This window comes from Balaenoptera ricei, chromosome 2 (assembly GCF_028023285.1).
Source record: "Balaenoptera ricei isolate mBalRic1 chromosome 2, mBalRic1.hap2, whole genome shotgun sequence".
NCBI classification, from domain to species: domain Eukaryota; kingdom Metazoa; phylum Chordata; class Mammalia; order Artiodactyla; family Balaenopteridae; genus Balaenoptera; species Balaenoptera ricei.
The window spans coordinates 184366212-184372291 of NC_082640.1; the positions used below are offsets into that span (position 1 = coordinate 184366212).

The window sequence follows — 6080 nt, forward strand, 5'->3', positions numbered from 1 at the left end:
CTAGGAGGCGGGTCAAAAAAGATCTTGCTGTGATTTATTTCATAGAGTGTTCTGCCTATGTTTTCCTCTAAGAGTTTGATAGTGTCTGGCCTTACATTTAGGTCTTTAATCCATTTTGAGTTTATTTTTGTGTATGGTGTTAGGGAGTGTTCTAATTTCATTCTTTTACATGTAGCTGTCCAGTTTTCCCAGCACCACTTATTGAAGAGGCTGTCTAAAAATATTGAACGCTTCACGAATTTGCGTGTCATCCTTTCGCAAGGGCCATGCTAATCTTCTCTGTATCGTTCCAATTTTAGTATATGTGCTGCCGAAGCAAGCACAGGTTTTGTTTTTTTACTATTGAGTTTTGAACATTTTTATATATTCTAGATACAAGTCCTTTATCAGATATATGCTGTGAAAATATTTTCTCCTAATCTGTAATTTGTCCTTTCATTCTCTTAAGAGTGTCTTTTGAAGAGCAGTTTTCAATTTGGTGAAGCATAATTTATCAATTTGTTCTTTCGTGAATCACACTGTTAATATCATATCCAAGAAATCTTTGCCTAACTCAAGGTCACAAAAATTTTCTCTTATATTTTCCTTTAGAAGATTTAAGGTTTTAGGTTTTGCATTTAGGTCTAAAACCTGTTTTGAGTTAATTTTTGTATATGGTGCAAGTTACAGATCAAAGTTCAACTTATGGGCTACTGGTACCCAATCGACCAAGCACCATTTGTTGAAAAGACCTCCATTTCCCCATTTTTGTACTCCTGTAAAAAATCAGTTTTGCGGTCCAATTTTAAACTCACTGTTCTGTTCCATTAAACTATTTGTCCATCTTTGGTCCATATCATACTATAGCTTTTTTTTTTTTTACATAGTTACAAAACATTATTTCTTGTGATGGGGACTTTGAATATCTACTATCTTAGCAGCTTTCCAATACGCAACACAGTATTATTAATTATAGTTACCATGCTGTACATTACATCCCATTGACTTATTAATTTTATAACTGAAGATTGTACCTTTTGACTCCTTCACCCACTTTACCCACTCCTCCACCCCCACCTCTGGCAACCACCAGTCTATTCTCTGTATCTGTGAGTTTGGTTTTTGTTGATGTTTGTGTCATTTGTTTGTTTTTAATTCCACATGTAAGGGAGATCATACAGTGTTTATATTTCTCTGTCTGATTTAATTCACTTAGCATAATACCCTCAAGGTCCATCCATGTTGTTGTAAATGGCAAGATTTCATTCTTTTTTTATGGTTGAATAGTACTTCATTGTATATATACACCACATTTTTTCATCCATTCATCCAGCAATGGACACTTAGGTTGTTTCCACGTCTGGGCTATTGCAAATAATGCTGCAATGAACATGGGGTGGTGTATATATCTTTTCAAGTTAGTGTTTTTACATGATAGTTTTTTAATAAGTCTGGAAATCAGAGTTAACCTCCTAACTTTACTTTTATTTTTTCAAAGTTATTTTGGCCATGTTAGGTCCTATGCATTTTTATGTAAATTTTAGAATCGGCTTTTCCATTTCTACCCAAAAAAAGGCTGTTGGGTTTTTTATTGTGATTACATTAAATCTATAGATCAATTTGGGTCGATCTGCAATTTTAACAATACTTAGTTTTCTGATTCATGAAGAAGAGACTTCTTCTTTTTCAGGTGCTCCAAGGGCATGTGTATTAGACTTGAAGGTGTCCTATAGCACACTGATGCTTTTTCTACTCAGTTTTTTCTCTGTATGTTTCATATTGGGTATATTCTATTGCTACAACTGAAAATTCACTCTTCTTTTCTTTTGCAATGTCTGATATGCTGTTAATTCCATCCAGTAGATTTTTCATCACATTCATTGCAGTTTTCATGTCTAGATATTCAATTTGCATCTTTTTTATATTCCCCATGGCTCTACTTAACTTTTGAACATATGGTATACAGTTATCATAACTGCTTCGGTGTCCTTGTCTGTTAGTTCAAACACAGTTTTGGGGTGGTTTTGATTGACTGATTATTCTCCTCATTACGGGACTTATGTTTCTGCTAATTTGCAGCCTGATAATCTTTGTTTGGATTCTAGACATTGTGATTTTTACCTTGTTGGGTGCTGGAAGAATAAACATAAATATTCTTGAGCTGTGTTCTGAGATGCAGTTAAATTGCTTGCAAACTGTTTGATCCTTTGGCTCTTGTCTCTGTGATTTGTTAGGTGAGATCACAGTGGTGTTTAATCTGGGGCGGTGGTACTGAGACGGAGAAAAGGAGGTGCCTGGACTGCAAAATTGAAGGAGGCACTTGTCCTGAGTCATCCTAGTGCAGGGTTTCCAATACTGTGCTGTAGGGTTTCACTTGCCTCACCCTAGTCACAGCCCTGATAAAGGCTGATCATTTCCCACTGCTCAGGCCAGATCTTTCCAAGTACTTTACTCAAAGCTTCATGAATTATGAGATTTTCCAGCCTGGCTGTTGGAAGAGACAATATTCCCAGTTCTGTGTGAGCACCAAGCACTCTTACCGCTAATCTGTTCAAGCCATTCTTTCCCCAGCCTTGGGCGGTTTCCTTACATGAATGTGCTAATGGACACTCAGTGAATACTCAAGCGGACCCTCTGCAGATCCCAGGGGTTCTTTCTCTACACTGCTTTCTCCTCTCCGGCATTCTGTCCTGTGAGCTCTAGCCATCTTGGTCTCCCTGGACCCTCATCTGAGATCCTCAAATCAGGGACTCTGACCCACTCTGCCTGGGTTCCCCCGAATGCACCATAGCCTACAAGTTGTCTCAAGGCAAGAAGCTTGGACAGTGTAGGGATCACCTCAATTGTTTCCTGTCTCTCAGGGATCACTGTTCTTCTTTGCCTGATGTTGAGGGTCTTGAAAAACATTGTTTTATATGTTTGTCTTATTACTGTTGTATCAGAGGAAAGAGTGCATTTGATCCCTGTTACTCCATCTTAGCTGGAGGTGGAAGTCCATTTCTATATAAATTTTAGAATCAGTTTATCAAATTCTGTTAGAAAGCCTGCTGAGATATTGATTGAGATTATGTTGAATCCGTAGACCAATATGGGGAGAATTGACATTTTAATAACATTGAGTCTCCGACTTATGACTATGGCATGGCTCCCCGTGTATTTGCGTCTTCTTTAATTTATGAACACAATACATTTAATTTTCATTTTGTTTAATTTATCCCTAAGAAGTTAATGTTTTATGTTCTTTTAAATGGTATTATGTTTCAATTTCATTTTTCAGTTGTTCTTGCTAGCATTTAGAAATAAATTTGATTTTTGTATACTCACCTTTTATCCTGAAACTTTGCTAAATTAACTTATTACTTCTAGGATAAAATTTTTTTTTTTGGTAGATTTTTGTTAGAGATTTTCCTATACAGAATCATGTTATCTGAGAATAAAGAAAATTTACTTCTTTCTTTCTAATTTTTATATCTTTTACACTTTCCTTGCTTTATTGAAATTGCTATGACCTCCAAAACAATGTGGAATAGAAGTAGTAAGAGTGAAAATCTTTGCCTTATTTTTCATCTTGGGGGAGAAAGTTCAGGCTTTCACTATCAAGTGTGATATTAGCTATAGGGTTTTTTTTTTTTTTTTGGTACATTTTCTTTTTTGTGGAAGTTTTCTTATATTACTAGTTCACTGAGAGTTTTTTTTAAATTTTTAAATCATAGGTAAACATTGAACATTATAAATGCTTTTTATGCATCTATCAGATAGGTGATCATATAATTTTTCTCCTTAATTTGTTAATGGGATGACTTACCCTGAACTATTTTTTAATTTGTTAACTGAAATTTGCATTCCAGACATAAACTTAACTTGGCCATTATGTATTATCATTTTATATACTGTTGGATTTGATTTGCTAATACTTTGAAAATTTTTGCCTCCAGTCCCTGAACAATATTGATCTGTAATTTTCTGTTTCTTATAATATGCTTTTCAGATTTTGGTATCAGATGGTCCTCATAAAATGCATTGGGAAATGTTCATTCCTATTTTCTGAAAAACTTTGCCTAACATTGGTATTATTTCTTCCTTAAAAGTCTGATAGAAATAAAAAATGAAGCCATCTGGGCCTGAAGTTTCGTGGGCCTTTAATTATAAATTCAAGTTCCATAATAAATAAATATAGGAATTTTCAGATTTTCTGTTTTTTCTTATCTTAGTTTTAGTAAGTTGAGTTTTTCAAGGGAATTTTCCATTTCATATAAGTTGTTGAATAAATTTGCATAAATTTGCTCATGATATTCCCTTATTATCTTAGTAGTGTCTGTAAAATAGCAGTGATGGTCTCTCTTTCATTCCTGATATTGAAGGTTTGTTTTTTCTCTATTTTAAAAAATCAGTCTTGCTAGATTTTTATCCATTTTATTAATGTTTTTAAAGAAGTGACTTTTGGGTTCCTTGATTTTTTGTATCGCTTGGCCATATTCTATGTAATCTACTTCCATGCTACCTTAACATAGAAGATATGTCATTGATTCCAAATTTGTATTCTTTTTTAATATAAACATTTTAACCTACAATGTTCCTTCAAAATTGATTTAGCTGAGTCCCACATATCTTTTAAAATATTAATTTTAAGAATACATTTAGATTTATAAAAACTTTACAAAGACAGTACAAAGAGTTCCTGTATACTACATATCTAGCTTCCCTATTGTTAATATCTCACAGGTATGATGTAAGTATGCATACAGATATAAGACAGATTTGTCACAACTAATGAACAAATACTGATACATCATTATTAACTAAAGTCCATACTTTATGTGGATTTCCTAAGTTTTTGCCAAATGCCCCTTTTTTGTCCCAGGATCCCATCCAGGGCACACACAGCATTTCATCATCATGTCTCTTAAGGTTCCTCTGTGACCATTTTTCAGACTTCCCTTGTTTTTGATGATCTTGACAGTTTTGAGGACTACTGGTTAGGTATTTTGTAAATGTGTGTACCCCACATATTTTGATATGTTGCATTTTCATCAAGTTTGAGAGTTTTTCTAATTTCTCTTGTCTTTTTTTCCCACCCATTGGTTATTTAGAAGTGCATTGCTTCATATCCCCAAATTCAGAAATTTCTAGTTATCTTTTCTGCATTGATTTCTACTTTAATTCCATTGCAGTCAGAGAACTTACTCTTCATTAATTCTTCTGAAATACTATACTAAAATTTGCTTTATAACACAACATATGTTCTGTCTTGATGAAGTTTCATGGGCAAGAGGAAAGAATGTGTATTCTGCATTTGTTGGCTGTAATAGTCTATAAATGTCAGTTACATCAATATGGTGGAGAGTGTTATTCAAATGTCCTATATCTTACAGATTTTTGGTCTACTTGTTCCACAAATTTATGAAAGAAGAACATTATAGTCTCCAACTATAATTTTGGACATGTTATCCCTCCCTTTATTTTGTCAATTTTTGCTTCGTGTATTTTGAAGCTCTGTTTTAAGGTACAAATGCATTTAGGATTAGTAAGTCTCCTTAATGAATTGATACTTCTAGTATGAAATGTCCCTCTTTAACACCAGGAGAATACGTTTACACCTAATGTAACTATGGATATGGTCAGGTTTAAATAAACTATCTAGCTATTTGTTTTCTATTTGTCCCTTTTGTCCTTTTTCTTTGTTCCTCCTTTCCTGCCTTAATCAAGTATATTTAACAATCCATTCTATCTCCTATTTTGGATATTTAAGCATATTTCTTTGCATTATTCTTTTCATGGTTACTATAAGGATCACAACATGTAAGCACGTTTACCTTGAATGAATAATATACCACTTAATATATAAGAATCTTATAACAGTATGTTATTTACCCCTCTCCCATTTTTTGTGCAATTGTATATATTTCATTTCTACATGTAAGAAACTCCACATTACATTGCTGCATTGTTATAACAGCAATCACTTGTTTTAAAGAAATTAAGAAAAAATAGTCTCTTTATTTACTACATATTTACTATTTTCATTGATCTTCATGTTCTCTCCTATAGTCTATCTAGTAATATATCCCTTCATCGTAAGAATTTCCTTTAGCATTTCTTTT

The 6080-nt window shown here is 33.5% G+C and overlaps 1 non-coding gene across 1 annotated transcript; it reads right to left on the minus strand.

Annotated features, from left to right (window-relative positions):
• Positions 1 to 216: 216 nt before the first annotated feature.
• Positions 217 to 323, minus strand: LOC132361797 (U6 spliceosomal RNA). Its single transcript, XR_009502064.1, has one exon. It is a non-coding gene; the product is annotated as a U6 spliceosomal RNA (small nuclear RNA).
• Positions 324 to 6080: the final 5757 nt, after the last annotated feature.